The following is a 27697-nucleotide window of genomic DNA, read 5'->3' as shown; positions in this document are numbered from 1 at the left end:
CCCCTGTGTAAACAAATTGAGGACCCCTGCCCTAAGGGATCCTGGACTTCAGGTCACTATTGTCCCAGCCCTGAACCCTCCCTGAACATTCTACCCCTAATAGAGGCACCAGGGGCATTTGGTCCGCGGGTAACTTACAAGCCTTTTACTCAAATGGAACCCGAGAAAATTAGAAATGACACAGGCAGTTACTCTACTTTTGATCCCTGTTGATTCCGCCTGTAGCATCCCAATATTACAATTTAACCCTATAACGCCGAGCATGACCTTTCCCTAACATTTAATGAAATGTATATAAATGTATATATATTGATAACTATGAAAGTAATGAATCAAAACGAAATTTTTTTTGCCCCAAAATTTAAAAGTGAGGCGTTATAGGGTTAAAAAGAAGGATGGTTCTTATCAGAGGGGCCAATGCCTTAGGATCATAAGTGAAGCGGTGATCCCACTGCACCCAGTAGTGCCCAAACCCTGGACTCCCCTAGGGGAAATTGTGAATGCTTTTACCCCCGTGCCGGTACTTAGAATGAACAAACACACACGCATGATAATCCTAAGATTTTTACTTACTTCCTGTGATACTCATCTACTTTCAAGGGCACTCCCACCTCACAATCCTAGCCTTGTCTCAGTTAAACTGTTCACCCATTTGTGCGTTTGTTGGTTTTTTCAGAAGTTCTCAAGTTACCAAAGCCCCTAATCCAAGTGTGCCAGCTCCAGGACCACCATCTCCTGGACCACTTCAACCTTATCCATCCTAGCGCTGAATGGACAACCCCTCCCAGCAGAGCAGGAAGGGTGTGGACCCAAAGCCCCACCTCGCCCCTTATGCCAGCAGGAAGTAGCTAGAGATGTCATCGCCCATTACCCCAAAGATTTGGGTCCACATCTCTTCAGGGTGGAAATGTTAGGAAGCTAGCATAGGGCTTGGGGTGTACATTACACATGCTCAGAGGGCCCAGTTAACGGCCCAGGAAGGAGTGGCACACTGCGTGCTCAGAGGTCCAGGTTTCCGGCCAGGAAGGGCAGGTCCACCTGGGTGGGCGCTGCACCTGCATCGACCAACCTAGGCCAAGTATATTCAATTCAGCCACTAGGATCGACCAGGGTTGCCCACCACACCTCCCTAACTCTCCTAAACCTCACTTAGATCACAAACCAGGCCTTGGCGTGAATTCTTTCTCACGCAGAACCAAGGACCGAGGGATATCTGTACCCAGAGAGATCTGACCAACCCAGGAAAGCTCTCTGGAGGCAGCAGGAGTGGATGTGAGTGGCTGGTGGATACTGTTCAGATGCATGGCTTTCTGCTTGGAAGGGTTTTTAGTTTCGGCTGACAGGATCAGAGGAGGTAGTATGTCTGGATCACATAGTATCCATGTCCACAAATGAGCTGCCCATTCTAAAGTCCTGACAGTGCTTTTGGAAAACACTGTGCTTTGGAATGTCACCCCTTGCAGAGGGCAGTGGGAGGGGCTGGGACCCAGGTATGCTGCCCCTTGCTCCCAGTTGCCGGTTTCTGGATCCTGATTATATCTCTCACAGGATCAGGTAGTGGGCTTGTTGTCTGCCTCAGGCTTTGTTCACCGAGGTCCTCCAGCTAGGTGGTGGTGTGTGTGCATGAGCAGAGGCTTCCTGCCAATCCCCCATGAGTTGAAGAGCTCCCCTGGTGTGGGCTCCGTGAAAGAGGTGCCCCAGACAGCAGGACTACCCAGGAGGGTGGGCCCTGCAGGAACCGGAGGGCCATTCCCCCTGTGGAATGACCTCAGAGCCCCACCTCTCTCACTGTCCAGCTGCCGGGGCTGTGGACCCTAAGCTTCATGCCTCACATAGGAATAGACACAGGGTGAGGCGACTGCCGCACCTGCTTTTGCTGGTCTAATCCAGCCTGAGATCATCCTAGCATCATGTCTCTGCCAGGGTCTTTTTTTTCTCTCCTTTTATAGTGGCTCGTACAACAATAACCACAATACGTGCAAACATCACTGATATAAGGCATATTTCTAAATTCATTGCCCTCATGATTCTCAAAATATCTTCTCTCCACCCAAGCCCTTGGCCTCAGCTCCTCATTCCCCCTCCCCCATTCTCACTACCCCTCCTCATAAATCCTTCATCATTTACTAATTATTATTTGGTCATAACTTGCACTGTCTGATGTCCCCCTTCACCCCCTTTTCTTTTGAGGTTATGTAGATCCTTGTCATCGGTTCCCTGGTGCCAGCCTACCCTCCCTCCATCCTCCCAGCATCCCCATTCATAACACTGGTCCTAAAGGGCTCATCCACCTTGAATTCCCTGTGTTTCTAGTTCCTATCTGTCCAAGTGTACATTCTCTGGTCTAGTCAGAACTGTAAGTTATAATTTGGATCTTGAAAATGAGGGGAGAAGAAGCATTGAGGAGCTAGAGGAAGCATTGAGGAGCTAGTTGTGTTTCACCGTTGCTGTCTAGTACCCTGTGTAGGCTTGTCTCTTCCCCAAGACCTTACTTAAGGGAATGTCCAGTGTACTGCAAATGGGCTTTGGCCCTCTACCCAGTATTCCCTGCTCATTCGCAATGAGATTTTTTTGTGCTGATGATGCCTGATCCCTTTGATACCTCGTGATCGCACAGGCTGGTAGGCTTATTCCATGTGGGCTCTGTTGTTTCTGAGCTACATGGCCGCTGGCTTACCCTTCAGGCCTTTAAGACCTCAGACGCCATATCTTTTGATAGTAGGGCACCATCAGCTTTCTTGACCACATTTGCTTATGCAACCGCTTAGACTTCAGGGAACGTGTCGGGAAGGTGAGCATCATAGAATGCCAATGTAATAGAACAAGGTATTCTTGCAATGAGAGAGTCCTTGAGTGGAGGCCCAAAGGCCATCTGCTACCTTAATAGGACACCTATAAAGATATGGACATAGATGTATTTCCCCATGCTCACAGATAAATATATTTACATCTGTGCGTGCCTTTCTTTAGACCTCTATAACTGGCCCGTGCTTCCTAGGTCGCTCTGCTATTCCCTTTCATTTCCCTCTTGTGCCCACTGCCATGCTCAGTCTTCATTTGGGTTTCAGTAAATCCTCTTGGTTTCTTCACCCTTGATCACGCCCTACCAGGATTCCTACATCACCCTCACCACGGATTTGCATCCACTTGTTTTTCCCTTGTCTCTGGGTTTCTTGACATCACTCCCTTTCCCCGCAACTCCCTCTTTCCTGTGGCCCTCCCGCGAAGCGTTGGTCCCCTTTTTCTCTCCTGCAGATTGTGCATCCAGCATCTCTTTTTAGACATACAGTAGAGGTAATAACATGCACAAACACAAGACAGAGCGAAAGCAAGCACCAAAAGAAAGAAAACAGCCAAAATCCAATGACCATCAAAGAAAACACAACTTCTCAAGAAAGGAAAGCTCGTAGTTAGTTCACGGACTGTTTGTTGGCCCTTAGCAGTGTGTTCCAGTCCAGTCTCTGTGGGCACCAAGTCCTGCCCCCAAAGTCCTCCTTTGGTATTCCCTGGGCACCTTGTTGCTCCACCTCCTTGCTCTTCTGCTGCACCCCCTTAGTGCTATGCCTCGGTGTGGCGGGATCCGTTCCTGCATTGTCTCTCCAGTGTTGTCCCTTCTAGGGCTATGGGTCTTTGAGGGACGTCGTGTCTCATCTTGGGCTGGCCATGTGGTCTTCTGTGTGGACTGTCTTCTCTTAGTGGGATCATCATCCTCAAGGCCTTGTGAGCCAGGATGTGCTCCACTCTCCCCTCCTCCCCCTTTGTCTGCTCCGTATTCTCCATCAGATATGTCCCTCTCCCAGAGCTGCAGATTCAGTGCCATCCTATGAAAAAACATATTTGGGCGTGGGAGGGGGGCCTGGTGGGGGAGGATCTGCTCAGATCTTTCGAGGGTCCAGGAGAGGGTGACTGCTCAGCTGGGCACAGGCATATGGGGCTCTGAGCTCTGGCTCCAGACACTGGTTGGGAATGTGGCTTTGTTGTTAACCAGTTGTGTTCCTGTTGGTCAGTACCTGTGTCTTTTTGAGTGAGTTTTCTCATCTGGAAAGTAAAGGTATTCCAGGGTCTAGTGTCCCATGTCACTAAGTGATCGAGAGGGGTTAACCCGAACCTGATTCAAACCATGTGGACATGTCAGGCGCATTCTAGATCTGGGGTGACGATTCAGAATCCAGGACAATGATAATGTCCAAGAGGTGATATAGGTGGCTTTGTATTGAAACGGGAAGCCCACTGTGGAGATTTTGTCCTTCCGCTGATGGCCACTTCAACTCCTGCTAAAAGAGTTTCACTGGCTCAACAGCCGAGCCGGGAGCCAGTGCCATGAAAACCATGTGGCTAACTGGGACATAGGGCAGAGAGACATTTTTTACCTTGATGGCTTGGGAAGCCCCCCCAATCTCCATGCAAACCTTCTGGTGTGAATACTTTGGAAGCAATCATAGGCTGACAGTAATTCCAATCTTTCCTTTGACCATGTGTCCGTTCTCTTTTTTGAACCTGAGAAGATGGCCCCTGTGTCCTCCAAGATATTTCCTGGCTGGCCCCCAACTTGGACAGTTAGCACGAGAACCTGGGGGCCAGTGAAACAGAGCCCTGAGACATTCCTTCAGCTTCCTCAAGCGTTATTGTCTCTCACTTGGGTTTTTCTAGGCGAGGACGAGGCCCGTCCTCTCTAGTGGAGGTTTGTCCGTCTCTCCTGGAGTTTTCAATGCAATGTTTTTTCCAATGTCTGTCTCTTCTGTAGTAGGCACCTGGATCCTTCCTTCCTCAGGGCTTGGCGGTGCCACAGGTCAGTCTCTCCATGAGTGGGCCATGATCTCTTTTTCTGAGTCTCTGTTGTGTCTCATGGCAATTCCTAGTATTTTAGCTATTTCTTTGTCTCTGTCGTGGTAGGGTCATCTGTGTTGTGATACACCCAATAAGACACTTCTACCAAATCACGAAGATTGTTCCCTTCAAATGCTTCCCATTTCTTTTTCATGTCTGAGGCGGGCTGAGTAATAAAGGCAATACTTATTTCCCTCTTGTTTTCGGGGGCCTCTGGGTCATTGGGGGTACAAAGAACGCAGGCTTCCATCAGCCACTCTAAAAAGGCAGGCAGGCAGGCAGACAGACATTCGCTTGTAGGCGCCTGAAAATTCTCACTGACCTTAGATAAATTCATAGGTTTCCTAGTTGTCCCGCGGAGGCCCTGCAAGAGAGACTGGTGATACCTGGCTAAGCCCTCGGGGCCTTACTGGGAGTTTGGGTCCCACATTATTCGTGGAGTGGTAAAAAGAGTTTCTCTCCACTGGGGAGTGCCCGCTGGCTGACCATCAGTTCTATTGACTGCTTTCTGGGCCTCTCTCTGGAAGGGCTCCCCTTCCTCTGCTGTGAACAGCACCTGCAGAAGTGGCTGGCACTTGTCTGAGGTGGGCTGCTGCATGTGGAAAAGGTAGTCTAGCAAAGAAATCAGACCTTGTGGTTTCTCAGACAGGGGGTTTTGTTTATTCCAATTATGCAATCCTGGGGGAAAAAATGGGACATAGACCCAAAGAGGGACTCTTGGGGTTTCCCCAGGTGTTTGGGCTGCTTGCCTTAAGCAGAGAATGCTGCTGACCAGTGATCCTCCTTGGGGGGTGGAGAGGACATGCCAGCCCTAGTGCACGTGTTGGGGGGTGACTTTAAAAGAAGTGGTATTTCTCTTCCTTTTGCCCCCATGAACTGATAGGCAGGCAGCGGTCACAATGGGTCTTAAGCCAGCTCTCCCGCTCCTGAGTCGTCCTGCAAAGTGGGATAAAGAGGACGGGGATGGGGAGGGGAGGAGAGGGACGGCCTCCACTTTGGTGGCTTTAGGAATTTGGACCGGTTGTCTTTCCTGGTCATGCCATGTTTCGTGAAATCTTGGAGAAAAGAACCCATTCTGTTGGGGGAGGGAGTAAGTCATTTATATATGCTGGCTTACTAGTGGCCCTATCAAGTCACACATCAATTTTATCTAACCCTAACCCTAACCCTAACCCTAACCCTAACCCTAACCCTAACCCTAACCCTTACCCTTACCCTTACCCTTACCCTTACCCTTACCCTTCAGAAGACCCCACCAGAAAGCCAGCCTTTGGTGGTGGTGGTGGTGGTGAGCCCTTTTCAGTATATAATGTCTGGCTCTACATTTTGCCAGACCTGTTAGATTGACTAAGTGCCCTTTTGCATAGTGGTTACAAGTTGAGCTGACATCACAAAGGCCAGTAATTTGATACCACCATCAGCCCTGTGGCAGAAACCTGGTGCTTTCTGCTTCCATGGAGTTAGTCTTGGAGAGTCACAGGGACAGAGCTACCCTGTACCATAGGATCCTGTTCAACAGGGTACCTCAGTATGAGCTAGTATTGACTTGATGGCCATGAGTTTAGAGGGCAATTTTGGCTTCCTTTTAAAAGGAACCTCATTCAGTGAACTGACTCTTTCTGGTCAATCCTTTCCTCTGACTCTGGTCTGAATGTAGCACCTCACCTGGGGAGTGAAGAGGTCTGAAGCTTGGAGCTGCCTCCCAATGAAAGAAAGTAAACCATGATAGTTCATAAAGGCACTTGTGTAAATTGTAAACCACCAACCTTGGCTTAATTCATTTTTTAATTGGATAGAAATACTCTAATTATGTTGATGACAAATAAACCAAACATATATATGTGGATACACACATACACACACACACACAAATACACACACACAAGACAGATGTTTAGGGGCATCTACCCAGCTCTGTCAGAGAGATTTGTCCCAGGTCTGGGCATAGGAGTCAGTCTTCTTGCATTTCAGTGTCTGGCTCTGTACCTGACCTTAAGCCTCATGACCTTGATCAGATTGCTTAACATCTCTGAGCCCTTTTGGCAACACCGTGTATCAGGGCTGAGAAGGGGCACTGAGTAAGCCCTGACACATGGTGGTGGAGGGACTCAGCCAAAATAAAACATACAAGGGTAATGACAATGGCATTCTCTCCAGTGTGGGCCTCAGAGCAGCTCTGGTTCTAGAAAATCCCACAGAAATAATTTTACCAACCTGGGCCTTCAGCCCTCACGCCAAACTTAACACGTTTCTAATCCACACAATGTTTACAGCTTTGGGATCTCATCCCTCTCCTTCTTCCAAGAGACCAAGGAGAATGGAGTGTTTGAGCAATATCCAGGCCACATGACCATCTTTCTCAGTTCTTAACTCACCTTTTCCTCTCTCAAGCACAACTTTAATGTTTCCATGAGTGTCCGTGGCTATGATAAAGAATACATGTTATGGGAGGTAATCAGGGCCTGCGTCTTCCATAAACCATTGCCAAAGACTCTTTACAGATAGGTAATGGTAGGCCCATATGTTTTACTTACCTATTGCTGCATAGTGACTTTCAATCCCACTCAGTGTATTATTTGCTCATAATTTTGTAATTTGAGGAAGGTTTGGCTGGGGCAGCACATCTCCACTCCACGTGGCATTGGCCAAACCAGCTCAAGCAGCGAGACCCGGCAAGATGGGTTTGCTTTGGTTCATAGGTCTAGGGCCTGGGTTCTTGCTGTTGCATTGGCTCCCCAATTTCCCTCCATGTGATCGTATCATGTGCTTGCCTTTAGCTTCCTCACAGCAGGGTGATTTTCAAGATAGATTTTTTTGTCAGGATAGTTGGGCTGTAGGCCCAGTGACAAAATCCCTTAAAGGGATTAAATTGAATGCATAATTTAATACGTGACTGCCAAATATCCCCCAGAGCACACAAGTTGAAACCACAAGACTTCTCCCTAAGAGAGGTTCCTTGTAGCTTTTGATTGTCTTCTAAGTCCCTTTTCCTTTTCCACAATAATGTCTGGGTTGCTTTATCAATCATCTTCTTTCTTTTTATGTAGCACTATCTCTGGCTGTTTAGTCCAAGCCAATGCAGTTCCTTCCCAAAGTTACTGGGTTTCCCTTGCACTGGATTACATGATGCATTCAATTTTATGAAAGCCATGTCCCCACATCTCTTTGAAATGGGTCCCTCTCTGTTTTAGGTTGCAATTCAGCCTATTTAGGCTGTAGCACAGCCTTCTGGAGACTCTTAGAAAAACTTTTGTGTACACGAGACTGTCTACAAGGCACTGGATTACATTCTTTTGTGATCTTAGTACAGGGCATGAAAGCTATCTTCTTGATCTGATCCAACGCAGAAGCCCTGCTCATGCCATTCCTATTATGGGACATTATTTTTTGGCAAGAACGACTTGGGGTTGAAAAATAGGTTTTGTTAGGCAGATAGGCAGGAATGAGATGTCCATTGACGCATGCCCAGGAGAACCAAGCATAGAACAAAAGCCTAGGTTTTCAGCTGGTGGGTACGGATGGGCGTTAAACCTGGATCAGCCCACCTGGGCCAGGTGATTGCAATTCAGCCAATGGGATCGACCTGGGGTCATTCACCATGCCTCCCCCCCGGGAATCCTTGAAAAGGCAGGAGCGAGGGGGAGAAAGGAAAAACTGGGGACAGGAACTGGAGAGAGAACTTGAGAAAGAACATGAGACAGGTCTTTTTTTGGAGGGAAACTTAGGAGAGAGATCTTTGCGTGACCTCGAGCAGTCTCTGCCAGGCTGCATGGTGGGGAGCAATCCTAGGGGTGGCGCGTAAAACCTGAAACTTCTTTTAACTTTCATTAAACTCACTTGGATCACGAGCCAGGCTTTGGCGTGAATTCTTTCTCATGCAGAGCCAAGAACTGAGATGTAACTCTAGCCCGGAGAGAGATCTTACAGTTCATATTTAAGTCCAGCAAGTCCCTGCTCCTTCACAGTTCATATTTTCTGCTAAAAAAAGCACACAACTAAACCCCAAACAGAAGTAACTTCTTTAGCTTTTCTTTACCCTTCTGTAGTTTATAATTATTTGTCTGTTGCCTCCATTGTTAATGACGCTGAGAGTTCAGATTCTAGATAAAGCAGAAGAATGTCACTGCCACCTAAAATAGTTGCTCTTAGTGTTAGTTGGTGCCCAATCAATCCCAGCCCATCCACTCACTTGCTGCCATTGAGTCAATTCTGACTCATGGCAGCAGAGTATACTTGCCCTGGTAGGTTTCTGAGACTATACATCTGTACAGTAGAAAGCTTCAGCTTTCTCTCTCAGAGCAGCTGGTAGTATTGAACTGCTGACCTTATGGCTAGCAGGACAATATGTTACCAGGGATCCTTTTCAAGACTGTTCCCTTTCAGAAACAGATCACCAGGCCTGCTTTCCTAGGAACCTGTGGGTGGGTTTGAAGCATCAACCTTTTGGTTAATATGCAAGTGCTTAACAAATGGGCTTTATCGTGGTTTGGAAAACCTAAGTCACTGGTCTTTTGCCTAAAGAGTCACTTTCAATGGCCCTGGCTTGTTTCATGGGAAGGGCCAGTTCAGGGGCTCCCGGACAGATGGTGGGGTAGGATCCTTATTTAGTAGGGCCATATTGGGTGGGGCGGCAGGGAAGTGTGTGTGTGCTGTATGCGTGTGTAATCTGCATCTTTAACAAATGCCCCCCCCCCACTCAAATGAGAAACACTGGCGCCAATTGTCCTCTGCCTCTCTTGCTACTGCCTTTTTTGGGATTTTTCTGGCTTTTAGCAGCCCTGGAGGCCCCTCCTATCTAGGCAGGAAAAGGAGCCAATAAATAAGTTCACACTAAGGTGCTAGAGAGTGATAACAGCTAATCCCTTCCAAGGGCAATTGCTCTCAGAAAGAAAGAAAAAAAAGAGAGAGAGAGAGAGAGCTCAGGGGGTTGGGGGGAGCAATTTAACTCCAATGAAGAGTGTCTCCTGGAAGAGTCCTACACTTTGTCGCTGCAATGGGAGTCATATATGAACATGTGTGTGTGTGAAACCCCTCGCATCAGTCTCTTCTTCTGCTTTTGTGTAAATTGGACTTTAAACACATTCTCTAGGAAGTGTTTGAATGCCTCTGTTTATGGAAGCTTCTTGACAGAAGGGGGATTTTTATCTCTTTTGTTCAGTGAGAGAGCCCCAAGGTCTGGCATTTAATAAGTAAGTAGCAAGCTGGTTGAATGAATGAGTGAATGAGTGAGTGAGGTAAAGAAGCCTTCAGCAGCCTTCCAGGTCGAGACTGGCCCCCTCAGAAGCCTGGCTCTTGTCTAAAGTGAGGTACACCTCTCCCCCTTCCCATTTCATGCTTCCCCGTGGTCTGCCTGGGATTGAGCTGAAAAATGATTTTTCATGCATGTCATCCTAATTATATCATTATCCCTCACAGCAAAGCTCTCTGACCACCCTGAAGACCTGTATTTAATGTGAGGAAAGGTGATTTAATGGAGTGGAGAGCGCAGCATAAAACAGACAACCCTTTCAGAATAGCAGAGCAGGCTGTCCCTCCAAGGGGAAAGGGACAAAAAGGGAAAAGAAAAATGGCGAGGGAGGGGGGGCAACTCTCACTCTCCTAATAGGCTGAAATAAGAAGTCATTTTGGTCAACTTCATCAGAAGACAAACCTGAAAGGGGCCCCTTGCCCTCCCCGCCAGCGCATAACTGACTTACCATGCATTTTACCGTGGAGCTGATTATGCGCTGAGTTGTGGCAGACGGGGAGAGTTTATTGACATATGGTCTCCCTTCACACCTTTTGTTACAGCCAGACATCAGGGACTGAGCTGCAGGATATTAAAGGATTTGGAAGCGTTATCAAGGAATGGTACATATTTATCAAAACCAGGGTGATATTACAAAGCTGGGTTGCTGCTACACCTGGGTGTGTTATGTGATTAAAAATAATGACAATGCATCCTCTTGATGGATTTTGCACCTGGGCAAATACTGAGCAGGTCTGCTGGACCACCCTTGGTCGAGAATTCACAGCTAACAACCCCTTTGGTCTCAGAAGAAAATTGTGGCTGCTAGCTCACACTTGGAATCCAGGTAGGGCAATGTTTAAGCACTTCACTGTTAACCGAAAGAGCAACACTTGGAATTCACCAGCTATCCCGAGTGAGAAAGATGTGACCATGTGCTGCCACAAAGATTACAGCCTTGGAAACCTTCCGGGAGGTTCTTTCCTGGCCTACAGGGTTGCTCGAGTCAGAATTGACTTGACTTCCATGGCATTGAGCTGTTTTGAGTTTTGAATGGCTGAATTGGAGACTTCAGGATTGCAGGAAGATTTGAGAACAGCCTGAGATATGCAGGCGACCAGCCTTGCTTGCTGCAAGGGAAGAGGAGTTGAAGCACTTACTGATGAAGTTCAAAGATGATAGTCTTCAGTATGGATTACAACTCGAGGTTAAAAGAACAAGAATCCTCACCACTGAACCAATAAGCAACATGATAAACAGAGAAAAGATTTAAATGATGAAGCATTTCATCTTACTTGGACCCATCCACAACCAACGCTCATAGAAATATCTGTAAAGAAATCACTGGATAAATTGCTTTCAGTGAATTTGCTGCAAAAGGCCTTTTAAACATTTTTTTTGAACCAAGGTGACTTTGTCACCTTAAAAACTCAGGAGTATCCTATCCCAAGGCATGATTATTTTCATGTGGAAGCTGGAAAATGCATAAGGAAGTCCCATGAGAAGAATTGATGCATTTGAAATATGGTCCTGGTGAGGAATATTGAATACACCAAGGAACTTCTAGGAGAACAAACAAATCCATGTTGAAAGAACTACAGCCAGATTGATTCTTAGAAGTGAGGATGGTGACATTTGGCTTCATGTACTTTGGGTGTTATCAGGAGGGACCAGTCCCTGGAGTTGGACAGCATGCTTGGTCAAGACAAAAGGAGGACAAACCTCCACAAGATGAGTTGACACAGTGGCTCAAATGTAGGAATGGCTGTGAGAAATGCGCAGGGCAGCGTGTTGTTTTGTTCTGCTGTACATAGAGTGGCCATGAATTGGAACCAAATTGACAGCACCTGGTTACGCAATGGACTAATGGCAAGATCAACCATTCAAAACCACCAGCCACTCCTCAAGAGAAAGATGAGGCTTTTTTACTCCTGTAAAGAGTCACAGTGTCAGAAAGTCACAGGGGGAATTCTACCCTGTCATATAGGGTCACTGTGAATCGGCATCGACTCTACGGACGTGAACGGCAACAACAACAACAACAAACGCACTAATGGTGGCTGGGTACATGTGCAGACACCCATCCACTCGCACTGGAGCTAAGTTAGTGGTTTCAGCAGGAAGCTTACCTCGGTGGTTTCCAGAACTCCCCTGGGCTGAACCAATTTACACCAGGTCTTTCAAATATTCCTGGTACCCCGGGCATCTCTCATTTCCCAGAGTTGGTTGCATGACTTAAGGCCTGATGATCATGGGGCCACATGAAGGACGCCTATGTGCTCCAACCACTGCCTTCCTAGAGAGTGCTGTGGACAATTGCCTTCAAGTCAGCCAGCTGACTCATGCGGACTCCATGCGCTACAGAACTCAATGCCCACTGGTCCTACCCCATTCCTTCAATGGGTTGTAGATTTGACCCCTTGTCAGCTGGGGGGTTTTCAGTGGCTGATGGCTTGAAGGAGTTCACCAGGCCTTTCCTCCTAGTCTGTCTGTAGGCAGAAAACATCGCTAAAATCTGTTCAGCATCATAGCAATATGCCAGCCTCCACAAGCAGTTAGGTGGTAGCTGTAACAGGAGGCGCACTGGCCAAGAATCAAACCCAAATTTCCTGCATGGCTAGTGAGAATTCTGCCATGGAACCACCATTTCCTCTCTCCTGGTTTCTAGTGTTTATGTATATAAGATTTCAGTACCTTCTAACAAGCAGTAAGTAAGACTGCACCACGGGTCACCTCTATTTAGCTCTCCCCCAAATTTTTCCACATGAATTATAAAGTGTGTGACAGTTGTAATATGTTTCTCTTTTTAAAAATTGCTGGGTGAACTTAAAACAGCACAAGGAAGTGCCAGCAGAGCAAAATGATACCCACCTGCTTATTTATCTTAAGAGAAGAAAAGTCGTGAATGCATTCACTCAGGTGAAAATATCATTCATGGAAAGAAGTGCCTAATGGTCACCAGGACCCATGGTTAATCCAGGCGTGGTCATCTGATTCCAATCGATCAGACCTAGTTATAAATCACTTATATGTCTGGGTAATTAAAAGCAAATATAAATTTTCAAAAAAAAATAACATTGCATGGGATAGAAAGAGAATACATAACAACATCAGACATAAATATGCCTCAAGACAAACTCATTGTGCACATCAAGAATACATAATGGCTCTTGCTAAGATGCGTTTCCCACTAGACCCTACCCCAAGCCAGTAAAAGCCAGAAACTCTACAGGAAACTGTGGATTGTACTACTCTGAAATGGGAGCTGTGTCTCTAGACCGAATTTGGGGCTGTTCGTGCTGAGGACTCACCAATACCTGCTGCAGTGACAACAGTCCAGGTGAGAATAAGGAAATCTGGATGACAGCCAGGATATAGGAGCACTGAGACCTCAAATTGCTTCTAGGCGAGCATGGCCTAATGGGCTTCCATTTCTGCACCTCTGGCAGGAGGAGTTTGTTCTGGAAAGTAATGGTTTCTAAGGAAGTATTTCTTAAACTTTCACATGCATGCACTTACCCAGGTTCCTGGAAATCGGGCTGGGGGGCAGATTCTGATTTTGTGGGTTCAGGGTGGGGTCTAGGATCCAGCAGTTCTAGAGGCCCTGGTACTCTTGGGCTGTTAACCACAAGGAGAGTAGTCCTAAACCACCAGCCACTCCTTGGGAGAAATATGAGGCTGTAGACTCCGGGCAAGAGTGACAGTCTGGGAAACCCACAAGGGCAGTTCTGCCCTGTCCTGTAGGGTCTATATGAGTCAGCATCAACTCGATGGCATTAGCATGGGAGAAGCTAATGCTGATGTTGCTGTTTCCTTGACCTATCATACTTTGAGTGGCAAAGTCCCAAGGGCCTTCCCGGATGTGATGGCCAAAAACAGTAGTGTTCACCCTTGGTCATACTTTAGAATCCCTTAGGAGCTTTCAAGCCTCCCATTGGCCTGGCCCCATCCCAGACCAATGAAGCAAGGCTTAGTGGAAGCAGGATTCAGGTCACGGTCAGTGAGAAAGCCCCCTTGGCAATGCCAACGTACAGCCAGTGCAGAGTTGAAATGGTCGACGACTCCACATGGTTCCATATACTTTGGTGAAGCCAGCTGTTTGGGCAAGGTTTTCAGAGTTACCACCCATGTAGACTTGTTGGTGATAGTGCATTAAATAGAGCACATGCAGTGCATTGCATGAGTGGCCTATGTCATGCAACCACATCGGGGATGTTGAGCCAATTTCTCTGGGAAACCAAGGGTGTTGGCTCCATCCTGAACGTTGGCAGGGTAATGGACTGACACAGAGGAAACTCATTCTCTTTGTGGCGGTGCACTAATGGGTTCTTCACAGAAGGCCAAGTCCATGGCTTCGGATGCAGATGCTCACGGGGCTGAGGGAGCAGGTCAAATCCTAAGTCCGAGGTGGGTGTTTGCATATTTACATGCCCTCACTGCCATCAAGTCCATTCCAACTCACAGGCCCATGGGACTGAGTAAAATGGCCCCCGTGGGTTTCTGAGACTGTGATTCTTTAGAGGAGTAGAAAATCTCCTCTTTCTCCAGAGGAGCGGTTGGTCATTCAAACTGCTGACCTTGAGATTAACAGTCCAACTCCTGACCACTCTTGCCGCCGTCAGAATTCTATTTATATACACAAGTATATATATATATATATATATATCCTTTCCCAAAAGAACTCCACATTTTCAAATCATTCTTGACACTCATGGCCTTTTTTCCTTTATAGCCATGCCTTTGGTTGAAACACAGATATAAGAGAAATATTTATCTACTTATAGGAGTACAAAAGGAGCTTTGGTGGCATAGTGTTTGCATGTTGGGCTGCTAACACCAAAGTCAGCACTTTGAAACCACCAGCCACTCCGTGGGAAGAAGAGTCTGTCTACTCCTATAAAGAGTTACAGTCTCAGAAACTCACAGGGACAGATCTACTCTGCCTCACAGGGTCACTATGAGTCAGCATCACCTCCCTGGCAGTGAGGTAGATTTTGGTTTCATAGAGATACAAGTCAGTCCTGAGCTGCTAAAGACAAGGTTGGCAGTTTGAACCCACCAGCTGCAGAGAAAGAGGAGGCTTTCTATTCCCATAAGGAGCTACAGTTTCTGAAATACCCACAGGGGAAATTTTAACCTCTCCTGTAGGATCAATATGAGTCAGAATCGACTTATCGGTGGTGAGCAAGTGGAGGGGACCCTAAACAGGTTCCGGTGGACCTTAAGAGTTCTACTCATTGTGCATGCTCTGTAAAATGTAAACCAAGATTTTACTTTTGCAAACATTATTTTTTCTAAACACGTCTAACTGTGAAACTATACTCGCATGCGGGTCTTTGAACCTGGTCAGTGGTCTGGGGAAGTGAAGGGCCCTGACATCCTTTGTTGTTGTTAGTGCTGTCCAGTCATTCTGACATCACAGGGACCTTCTTTGCAACACAAGGCAGCACTGTCCGGTCCTTTGCCAGCCTCAGGAGTAGTATGTTGGAGCCCATGGTTTCAGCTACCGTGTCCTCCAGTTCACCAAGGAGTTTCCTCTTTGTGCTGCTTACTAAACCCGTTTCTGAGGAGTCCATTCCAACTCACGGTGACGCCGTGTGGGTCAGCACCACGGGACCCCACAGAGCTTTCAAAGGCTGGTCGTTCAGAAGTCAATCAGCAGGCCTTTCTCCTGAGGGGCCTTGGATTTGAACCGCAAACCTTTTAATCAGCAGTGGTTGAGCGCGCTAACTGTTCACATTACCCGGGGACACCCAACCCTTCTTACCCTCATCGCTTCATAGGTGATCCATCTCCAATCCAAGAGGGCAGAGAAGATAGATAATACAGCCTGAGCTGCATATGTCAGGTCCAAACTTTTCAGTGTCATGGAACAAATAGCCAAAAACCTTGATGAAATGGCTGGGAAAACTCAGTCCAAATCATTCCAAAGAAATGAGTAGCGGTGCACTCTTGGGAACTTGTGCTGTGACAGCAGCCACCAGGAAGACCCCGGGAGTCCAGAGCCTTGCCACCCTAAATATGGTCACAGACTAGCAACATCAGGAGCTTGTTAGAAGTGCAAATTCTCAAGCCCTACACAAAGTCCACTGAACCAGCGTTTGCAATTTACCAAGACCACCAATGGATCGGGGTACCTGTGAAAACCAAACCAAACCCATACTCACTGCTGTCCAGTCGAGTCAGACTCAGAGCAGCCCTATGGGCCAGGGTAGAGCTACCACTGTGCATTCCCAAGACTGTAATTCTTTAAAGGAGCAGACAGCTTGTTGTTCTCCTTCAGAATGCCTGCTAATTTAGAACTGCTAGTTTGGTGGTTAGCAGCCCACTGCCTAACCGCTAGGCCACCAGGGCTCCTTTTGTGCTTGTGAGAGGTCAAGCAAATACCATTAGTAACTAGAGAAGAACCTGGAAGAAGAAGAGCAGGGTCGGAACTGTGAGTCAATTTGGTCATTAGCACATTTCTGTGTTCACTTATTCTGTTCCTTCCCTTGTATATTCAGTCAACAATTCTTCTTTGAACATCACCTCTGAGCCAGGATCTGTGATATGCTAATTAAGTTGATTTAGGAAAGGGGTCTGCCTAAGTGACTCCTGCTTCCTGGCTTTTCCTGCTTCCAGATCCCCTCTCTTTACTTCCTTCCACATTAGAAGCACAACCTTACATGTGCAGCTGATCCCTAGTTCAGGACCGGAAGTTACGTGTTGGCATGCATGCTCATAGCTCGCTCAGTGGGAGTGCAAAAAGTCAATTCCTTCAAGAGCCTAGCACAGTCTGTAAGGTTGGGATGGTGTTAAAAGTGGTGGGTTTGGTGTTAGTTCCCGTTGAGCCCATTCTGCACAGGATGCCTTCATGTGACAGAGTAGAAATGTCCCTATTGGGTTTCGTAGTCTGTCATCGTTACCAAAGGAGCCCCGGGGGATACTTTAAGGGAAGTGTTAGACTGTCAACTGCAAAGTCAGGGGTTCACACCTACCAGCTGCTCCGCAGGAGACAGATGAGGCCCTCTGCTCCCATGAAGATTTACAGCCTCAGAATCCCATGATTTGGTCGCTATGAGCCAGGGTTGGTTCCATGACAGACCCAAAGCCCACTTTCTATCGAGTTGATTCCAACTCATGGTGATCTTATATACTGTTGTTGCTGTCGGGTGCCATTGAGTGGTTTCTGACCCAAAGTGACCCTATGCACAACAGAACCAAACACTTCCAGGTCCTGCACCATCATCACATTTGTTCTCTGCCTGAGTCCATTGATGCAGCCACGGTGTCAATCCAGCTCATTGAGGGCCTTCCTCTTTTGTGCTGCCCCTCCACTTTACCAAGCAGGATGTCCTTCTCCAGGCAATATGTCCAACATATTTGGGAGGCAAAATCTTGCCATATATGCTGTCAAGGGCACTCTGGCCTGACTTCTTCCAAGTCAGATTAGGTTGTTCGTTTAGTAGTCCATGGCAGGGTAGAATTTTCCCTATAGGTTTCTGAGATATTATGTCTCTATAGGAATAGATAGCTTCATCTTTCTCCCACAGTGAAGCTGGTGGGTTAGAACTGTTGACTTTGCATTTAGTAGCTCTGTGAGTAGCCCGCTATGTCACCAGAGGTCCTTTGCGTTTGATGGCAGTGGGGTGGAATGTTTACAATGGCAAGACCTTTTTCTCATGTGTTGCTACTGACCGCGGTCTAAAGCCCAAGTGCTTAGCCATTGGGCCACCAGGATTCTTCGTGGTAAGGATGTGTTCCTGCCAAAGTTCACGAACACTACACAGCAGTGGGGTTTTGGAACTGCTAGGTAGTTTACCTTAGGGACTGAGGCATCCATTACGCATGGTCAGCAGTCTGAGCCTTTGTCCCATGAACGAGTGGTACACTGCGCATGCTCAAAGGCTCAGGTTCCCAGCCAGGAAGGGGAGGTACACCTGGCTGTGTTCTGCACCTGAATTGGCCCAACAAGGCCAGGTGAATTCAGTTCAGCCAATGAGTTCAACCAGGGTCACCAGCACGCCCCACCTCTGGGAGTGATTTAAAAGGCAGGAGCACAGATCAAACCTCGTGACTTTCAGGGAAGCTTCTAAGGAGATGCACATTTCTGAAGAGCCCTGCAGGTGCCTTTATAAACCTGAAACTTCTTCTAATTCTCATAAAACTCACTTGGATCACAAATTAGGCTTGGAGGTGAATGCTTTCTCGTGTGTAGCCAAGGAGCAAGGTATATCTCTATCCTGAGAGATCTCACAGAACCATTGATTGCCTTGGCATGTTTTGGAGTCCTGATGGTGTCATGGTTATGCTTTGTGCAACAGTTTAAAACCACTAGCCACTCCACAAGGGAAAGATGGGGCTTTCTATTCCTATAAAGAGATACATCCTCAGTAACTCACAGGGGAATTCTACCCTGTCCTATAGGGTTGTTATGAGTCAGCATTGACTCAATGGCAGTGAGTGAGTGCCCTGGCAAGTAAGCCTTGGGTATCTACATTGACTCTCAGTTTCTGGTTACCTTTTCACCACTTCACCCCATGAACGTGAACTGTAGTGGATGAGGGTTGGGAGCTCTGGCTCTGGGGCTGCTTGCTTGAATTTTCACATCATGGCCCTGCCCGTGATGGGACCTTTGACAGTTGGGCAAATGAGCTCAAGCCCGAGTTTCCTTTTCTGCAGCATAGGCTGAGGAAGGAGATGTCTTCTTTCTTGTGTGCTAACTGACTTTTACCAGTTAGTATGAATTAGATCTTTCCACGAGGAAGATTAGGGAGAAGGGGGAAGGATGAAGCAACTTGGATAGAGGTGAAGGCAGCGTGAGGGGTCAGAGAGAGATGAAAGGACCACCATGTCACCTTTGACTACTCTTAGTGAGGCTGGCTTGGAGTGCAGGAAACGGGGAGAGTGAGGACACGGGCTAAAGGCAGTGCTCATTCATTACTTCCGGGCAGAGTTCAGCCTTTGGCATGTTTGTTGGATGCTGGCGCTGTGTTCATCCAATGAAACTTCAAACTTCTGTCCTCTCATTAACCCTTTGTATCTCCTTTGTTCATGATTTAGAACTTCTATTCTCGGGTTCTCATTAGAGCCCCAGGAAATCAGAAGTCACAAGTCACTTCTGTTTACAGAGAGGCCCCCAGCATGCAAAGGCAGGAGGGTGTGTTACCAGCACACCGGTCCAGTGGCTGGTCACGCCCATGCAGTACATTCTCCATCCCTTAGCTCAACAAAAGGAAAATCACCAAAGAAAAAAAATTTTCTTTTTCATGGATATTTACTTTTTCAGTTCCCTCCCCCACCCATAATCTGTGTGAATTACAGTAGAACACGCACACACACACATACACACAATTTTCTGCCAGAATGTGTTACTCCAGTACATTCTACCCTCCTCCCTCACTGCCTCCTACCCTTTTTTCTCCTATCTACTCTCTTCCCATGACACCCAATGGACAGGTAGGGGAATTCAAATTAGACCACAGTCTCAAATGTAGTTTAAAGCTCACTCACGCACTGCTATTGTGCCAGTTCTGACTCATAGTTACAGGATACAACTGTCCTTGTGGATTTCTGAAACAACAATTCTTTGTGGGAGTTGAAAGCTGCCCTTCCTACAGGAATGCAGCAGGTGCGTTTGAACTGCCAACCCTGCAGTTAACAGGCCAATGTGAAGGGATTTTGCCACTTTGCCACCAAGGATCCTAGCATGAGGAGAACATTTATTAAATCTTCCATGGTACACAGGCAAGGGGGAGACCTGAACTACAGCTCTCGGGATTCTTGGTGTCTCGCTGTGGACAGTTCCAGCCGCATCGGATCCAGGCTTCCCAAGATTTGCAGAGCCACCAGCATAGTCTTTGCTCCTCTCCAGGATTCACAATTGCTTCCTGGTTGCTCAGGTATGTAGGAGTTTAGTGGTTCTCTAATGCAATCATCCCATTTTGCAAAGAAGATGCTGATGCCCAGACTGGGGAGAAGATTATCTGAGGCCACTGAGAAGGACACCATCACCTCAAGTCCTTCTGAACCCCCACAAGTTTCTGCCAACAGCACTGAGCTCTGGGTTACCTACTCAGTCTTTTGAAGCCTTAGCCAGCTGATGCAGCTGCCAGTTGGATTGATCAGGGTATGTGACCCAGAGCTCCTTAGAACGCGCCCCCCCCTAAATGCAAATTTACTGCCATAGAGTTGATACTGACTCATAATGACCCTATAAGACAGGGTAGAACTTCCCCTGTAGGTTTCTGAGACTAACTTTCAGCCTTTCTCCTGAGAAGTGGCTGGTTGTGTGGTGGTTTAGATCTTGCAGTTAGCAGCCTTTTAGCATGAGAGGTAGGGTCACATTTCTGTTCTGATTATGCTCCATTTTCTGAGATGCCAGTGCCGAGGCTCCCCCCCTGCAGGTAGCAGTGAGATTTTTCTCACTAAACTGCGCTGGATGGGAAACTTGGGGCAAGTAGTGCATCACAGCCAAGGAAGATCTCATTGATAGTGCAGTACTTGAATAAGGCAGGAAGACACAGGAGTGGCCATGTGGCGGTGGGGAAAGTGTTCCAGGTAGGAGACAGTCAGTGCAAAAGGCCTTGTGATTGGGTTCTCCAAGCTTCTTCCTGGAACAGCAAGGAGACCAATGTGAGTGGGGCATGACACTCTGTGTAGTGAGGAAAGATGATCACTGTGTGGGCCTCCTGTATGATTGAGAAGCCAAGGGGAATTTTTAAACCCTAAGCCAGATCAATGCTCAAGGAAGCATCAGTCAAGACATCAAATGACACGTTGCATTGGCTAAATATGCTACACCAGATCTTTTAAAAAGACTGAAGATCAAGGATGTTACTTTGAGGACACTGCCTGATCTTGTGCCAAATCTCGCCTTGGTTGTTAGGTTGGAGTCCATTGTTGCAGCCATGGTGTCAGCCCATCTCCTTGATGGTCAGTCTCTTTTCTTGTGGACCTTCAGTTTTACCAAGCATGATGTCCCTTTCCATGGACTGGTCTTTCCTGATAAAATGTAGTAGCTACCAGGTTGGATGTCATGCCTTTAGAACAGTGGTTCTCAACCTTCCTAATGTTGTGACACTTTCATATAGTTCCTCATATGTGGTGCTCCCCCCAACTATAAAATTATTTTTGTTGCTACTTCATAACTATAATATTGCTACTGTGATGAATCGGATGACCCCTGTGAAAGCATTGTTCGACCCCCCTCCCCATGGGGGTCGCGACCCACAGGTTGAGAATCACTGCTCTGGAACATTTTCATCATAGAAGAGAGTTCGGTTGCACAGCTCTGAGTTAGAGGGTGAGACGCGTTATTTGACATTCATTTGCTGATGTGTTTGCGAACCCAGTGGAAACACCCGGGAATGAGCATCTTCTTTAGCCATATTCCTGGATCATTCAAATGCCATCTCCCCTGTGAATGCCTCACTCCATCCTTGGCTTTCCATACTTGCCATATGAAAATGGGATAATATTTCAATACTTAGCATTATATATAACCCAGTATTTGGTAGTCTGCCTCAAACAGATGCGAGTCTCTCTCTTTTTCTACTAATATTTAATTTTGATATGTGAAAACATACAAAGAAAAATCTGTTCCATTTCAACCCTTTCTGGACACAATGTTCAGTGACATTGGTCACACTCTTCATATTGAATTAACATTCTTTTTCTTTCTATTCTAGGTGTTTCTTTTTACTTAATCTCTCTGCCACAACCCTCTCACATATATTTTGACTTATCTGTAGCCCATTTAGTTTTGTGCTGATTTTTTAAAGACTGCAATACTCAAGGATGCAATCCTTTAAGAGCTAAATTGTTATTTAGTTTAAAGATGACTTCAGGGGACAGTTTCAATTCAAGGTTTGAAGAGTAACTCAGGGTCATAGTCTCTGGGACTCTTCCAGTTAAGTAAGTCTAGATAATTAAAGAATTTTAAATTATGTTCCACAAGGTTCTCCCTTTCTACCAGCATCCTTAGGAATCATGGTGCTATGGTGCCTGCTAACCTCAAAGTCAATAGTTGAAACCACCAGCCACTCTGCAGGGGAAAGCAAAGGCTTTCTGTTTCCTTAAAGAATAGCAAGCGAGGAAACCACAGGGGGTGTTCTATACTGAGTCAAAATTGACTCCATGGCAGTGAGTTTATGTTGTTATCGAAAAAAGAACACATTTTAATGGGGGCTCTGACAGGTAATATAACAATCCATAAATCAATTAGATCAAGCGAGTTTGTACATATGCTGCCACCATCATTTTCTAAACACTATCATTCTACTTGACCCCTTTGATATCAGCTCCTGTTTTTTCCCTCTCTCCTCAACCCTCACACCCGTACTAAATTATATATAAATTAATATCTTTATACACACTGTCTTCTGTGTCCCTCTACCCATATTAATGTTATTCGGCCCCTAGGCTGTGTGTGTGTGTGTTCTAAATCCATCATTGTTATCAGTTCCCTTTTCCTCCCCTTCCCTACACAGCCACCCTGTGCCCTCATGGTATCTGAGTCAGTTCGAGTTGACCAGAGAAGCACATTCATAAACACTCATGTGTCCTAAAAAAGCTTTATATAGGAGAATAATTGTATATTAAGAAAACATCCCAGCCCAGTCCAGACCACGTCCATAAGTACGAAATTAACCCATATATCAAATAACATTGTGTAAATTTTTTTCAGACTTATGCAACACATGCAATGACACCAAGTGCTGGAAGATCACAGGGCAGTCGGTGGAATGTCTTATGGACCCAGTGGAGGTGGAAAGTGGCATGGCTCTCCACATGACTCCTCCCCGTTCAAGGCTCTGGCTGCCGTCAATGTAGATCCATGTATCTTGTCAGCAGGAATATCAAGTCATGGGTGTCTCTCACCCCCAGGAAAGAATACAGAAGTTGCCAGAATCCTCAAGAGAAGGCCATGCCCACATTGAGACCTCACTGGCTATGGCCTGAGTAACAGACTGGACTCCACCCCTATGCAAGATGATGGGAGATTAAAAAGCTACCACTGTATCGCTACTCCCATTGCTGTTCCTGAGGATTTTATCTGTCCTGGATTCCGTGCGTGGTTGCTATATTTTTTTAATGATTTTTCTTTCAGCATCTATCTGTGGTGTCCCTGATCTGAATGCCCTGATGCAGTATCTGTGAGTCTCCTGTGAGCAGGGACTGTGTTCTCTACATCTGGGTCTTCTTAAAGCTTTGCAAAATGTTGTCATTTGAATAACACTCAATAAATATTTGTTGAAGGAATGGCATTGCAGGTGACAGTCAGTACCTATTCTCCCATCAGTTTTATGGTTGGCAGTCTTTTTCCTCTCAGACATATAGTTGAATCATTACAATGTGAGGGTCTGAGCCTGGTTATATTATTGGGACATGTAGTCAAAAGACAAAATATGTTTGCCTAAAGCACCTTTTGAGTATGATGTTTCAATAAAATGAATTGGACAGATCCTGGCAGCAGACATGTTTCAGCCGCTCACAAGGTATGTGGCTTTGGGTAGTGTACCCTAAGCTCTGAATTCAAGGTAAGTAGTTTCAATGGTCAATTGCATGTGAGAGCTGGACAGTGAGTAAGGAAAACTGAAGAAGAATCAATGCATGTGAATGATGTGCAAACAATACCGAAAGTCGTCTGGGCTGTCAGAAGAACAAGCAAATCCCTCTTGGAGAAAGCACGGCCAGAATGCCCCTTAGAAGTGAGGATGGCAAGTCTTCATCTCACATCCATTGGACATGCTATCAGGAGAGACTGGTTCTTAAGAAAGGACATAATGCTTGTTAAAGTACAGGGGCAGCAAGAGGGAAGAAGACCCTTGATAAGATGGATGTCCACAGTGGCTACAGCAATGGACTCAACATGGACCAACGACTGTGGTGATGACACAAGAGCAGGCAGGGTTTCATTCCGTTGTACAGTTCCGGTCTCTGGTACAAAGGAAAATAACTTGCCCTATCCTGTGGGGTCGAGGCTATTGTGCCTGCTCTGTATTTTGTCCTAAGGTCTTGCAGTGTTGTTCTTTATACAGTGTTGTTGTTATTAGCTGCTTTTCTGTCCATTTTGACTCATAGCGACTCCCATACATTTCAGAGTAGAACTGTTCCATAGGGTTTTTAAGGCTGTGACCTTTTGGAAGCAGATTTTCAGGCCTACCTTCCTTAGGCACCTCTTGGATTCTGGGTGAGATTTAACTGCCGACCTCCTGGGTGCTAGTCAAACAATACCCAGGGAGTCCTCCCACTGAATAGTGTGAGTGTATTCCCACCTAGGGTGCTCCTCTTCCAGTACTTGTTTGGACGGTATTCTCTTTTGATCCATAGGGTTCCATGGACTCATTTTCAGTAGTACATCATCAGGTCTTTCTTCCCAGTGTGTCCTAGCTTGGATGCTCTGGTGAAGCGTGTCCAGAGTGGCTTGCTCTGGTTATAATTGTAGCTGGTGCCACCACTTACAGCAATCAAAGCTATAGACAAATGACAACATGATGACAAACTGACAGATGGGTGGCAGCCTAGGGAAGGAATGATCAACACAACACAACCTGAGTGGAAATCGAGCTATGGAGTCTCTGAGAGTCCAGGCTCTTCGTCCTGGCACAGCCTGGGGCAGGGCCTGGAGCCAGGAACTGTGGCTGCTGGGGTGAGGACCCCCAGCTTCCCCACTTGGCATTCCCTCCCCAAACACAGCGGGCAGCCTGTGGGAATTGTCTTTCCCCTTGCACATGACGGCACTGACGAGCATAACGCAACCCTGCTGGTGGTTAATGACTGGTGACATTTTGAGGCCGCTGCCCACCTTTGGTTGAGGGAATTTGCCAATGCTCGGAAGTTGTTGAGCTCTAACGAAATGCAACCCCTGCAAGCAAGCACTGAGTCAAGTGCACGAGGTGTGGGGCACTCTGACATCCCCGTGTGACCGTGAAAAGCAGGCTGTGGAGCAGTGGTGGCTGCTGAGGCTCCTTTCTCCTGGCAATACTGGTGTGCTGAAATGGCGGGCTGATTTGCCATGGAAAGCAGGGTTTCATGGGAACTTGAGGATTAAGAATCCACATGCCTGCAATCAATATTGTATGTTCATCGTATAATTTACTTTGAAAGGGAGACGACACAGTTCTCCGAATTTTTGGGTGAAGTAAACCACTTTTCCAAAGGAGTAAGTGGATTTCTGTGTTTATAAATCATGCCCACCACTTGGGAGTGCAGAGGAGGATATGGGAGGATGGTAAAGAAGAGCAGCAGGAGAGGACCTGAAGACCTCATGTTTCCTCAGGGTCAGGGGCCAGGCGAAACCAAAGTCCCTGGAACACCACTGTCTCTCTGGAATGGTATTAGCACAGCTTGTTATTTGCATACTGTACTGAGTTCATTCTGACTGGCAGCGCCCCTATAGGGAAGAATAAACATGCCCCAATGAGTCTCTGAGACTATAATTCTTTACTCAAATAGAAAGCCTCATCTTTTTTCCATGGAGGAACTGGTGGATTCAGAACTGCTGACCTGGTGGTTCGCAGGCCAACACCGAACCTACTATACCACCAGGACATTTCTGTTTAGCCTAGAGACTTTCAAATGGATAGAACAAGACCCATCCCAACCCTGTTCACAGCTATTAACCCCCCTTTCTGTGAAGTCCCCACTACGTTCTGTGAAGTTCACCACTTTCTCCGTGTGTGTGTGTGTGTGTCTGTGTGTGTGAGAGAGAGCTATAAAAACAGGAACTTTGACCTCTTTTTAGAACTCTTGCAATTCCAGGGCTTGCTCAACAAAGCACGAATCCCCAGTGTCTTCAACCTGACTTGTCCCATGTGGAAATACACATTGGGTTTCCAGACACACTGAGCTAATGAGTGAGTGGACACTATTGTGCTATCTAAACAAACCCTGTGTGACAGGGCTGCACCTGCCTTACTTAATTGAATAACCAGAACCGTTTTCTAAAATAGGTAATATCAACTTAATCTCCCTGCCATCGAGTCACTGCTGATGCATAGCGACCTTGTAGGACAGGGGAGAATTGCCCCCATGGGTTTCTGAGCCTGTAACTCTTGACAGGAGTAGAAAGCCTCATCTTTCCCTCACTGAGTGCTGCTGTTTTCGAACTGCTGAGTTTAAGGTTAGGGACACAATGTGTAACCCACTACACCACCAGGAGATGCTTGTGTCAACTTTCTATATACAAAAATGAAATGTTGCCAGGTCCGATGCCATCTTCATGGTCACTGCTGTATGTGAGTCCAAAGTTGTGGGCCAATACATCTCAAGGAGAATCGCCTGCATATCCAATGACACATCCCCGCACCAAACCCGATTTCCTTTTCTACTGATCAGCCATGCTTAATGACTTGGCCAAAGTGAGCAAGCATAAATCCTTCTAGCCTCCCTTGCCAGGCACAGTGTGGTTTCTGAGAGCAGTGTTTCTTCTACAATGGGAGTGCTCATGCTTTTGCCACACTCGGCAGATTCTATGAATATTTTGACTTTTTTTTAAAACTTATTTGATCATAGAGCATGTTTTCCTTTTCCCTTTGTATGAGATGACAAAATTTCACTCACTTCCTAGTCATCCAAGGAAAGAGTAAACTTCCCTGCCCTGCCAGCGAAGGGCTTGGCCAATAGAATAAAAGTGGAAGGAGTTGTGTGCCACGCTCGATCAGAGGTTTTAAGAGAAATGGTCCTTTTGTTGCTTACCTATCCTTCAAGAGGAAGGAAACCTGGTAATATAGTTGTTATGCGTTGTCTCTTAACCTCATGAGTCACACACATGCAAGTCTTTCAATTTCAAAACCTGATTGTTCCCCTGCAAAAAGCTGACAGAGATAAGCAACAACTGCTTGTAGGCTGGAAAGATTGCCCGAACATAGTGTACTTTGGGGATTTTTACTGCCAGGAGAAATACAGGCGATGTGGCAGGTGACGGTCCTAGTATCTCTCAGCTGCCAATCAGAGGCAGGTTCTGAGCCTTCAGTCAGGGCCACTGGAGGAAGTGGCTCATGGTGATGCTGCCATAGTCCATCCCAGATCAAGCCCTCTGAGGTGCTGGGTTACAGAGCTTTGGATTGGCACTCAGTGAGGGCTGCTTCAAAGCTCCTTCCTTTCTTAAACTTGCTCCTGCAACCACATTCTTTCTGAAGGTCCTTGGCAGTAAGCCGAAATCCCAACCAATTTGCTAAGTCAGGACAAAATGCAAAATTGATGGTACCGAGAGACATTAAACCACCTACAACCTTTTAGACCATGTCAACAGATCATCTGTAACCTCAACTGCAGAAACATTTCACTAAATCCTCTGTTTCTCCACAAAGATTAGGAATGCCCTTCTATCTTTTCAAAACAGATATTGGTCTGGCACCACTTCGGTTCCAGCTGAGGTAGTGGATTCCCCTGAGCTAAGCTCTAGAGAGGATCACTTAATCTTCATTCAAGATATATGTCATGAGGACTGTAGATCATGCAGGGACTGCACAATCCCTCTGTATCAGCACGGCTGCATCACGGCCTGGCCCATTTGGAAGAGAGACGGACCCATGGCAATTATAAGGCAAGATGCTGAGGGTGCTGGGGTGGTCTAGGGATACAGGAAAGGAACTATTGGGCATGGAGGCAATTATGAAGGGTTCTTTTTTCCCATGGACCAAACCCATGCCAGTTGCC

General features: G+C 46.6%; 1 protein-coding gene across 1 annotated transcript in view; it reads left to right on the top strand.

Moving 5' to 3' along the window:
• Positions 1-22983, top strand: part of LOC142436679 (thyrotropin-releasing hormone-degrading ectoenzyme-like) — a 508970-nt gene extending 485987 nt beyond the window's left edge. Inside the window, exon 9 of the mRNA XM_075540180.1 lies at positions 22722-22983. The gene's annotated coding sequence lies outside the window, so the exon portion shown is untranslated. The remainder of the gene's footprint in view (positions 1-22721) is intronic.
• The last annotated feature ends 4714 nt before the right edge of the window (positions 22984-27697 follow it).

This window comes from Tenrec ecaudatus, unplaced genomic scaffold (genome assembly GCF_050624435.1).
Source record: "Tenrec ecaudatus isolate mTenEca1 unplaced genomic scaffold, mTenEca1.hap1 Scaffold_540, whole genome shotgun sequence".
Lineage (NCBI taxonomy): Eukaryota > Metazoa > Chordata > Mammalia > Afrosoricida > Tenrecidae > Tenrec > Tenrec ecaudatus.
The sequence above is the reverse complement of the archived record's forward strand: the minus strand, read 5'-3'. Positions and strand labels throughout refer to the sequence as shown.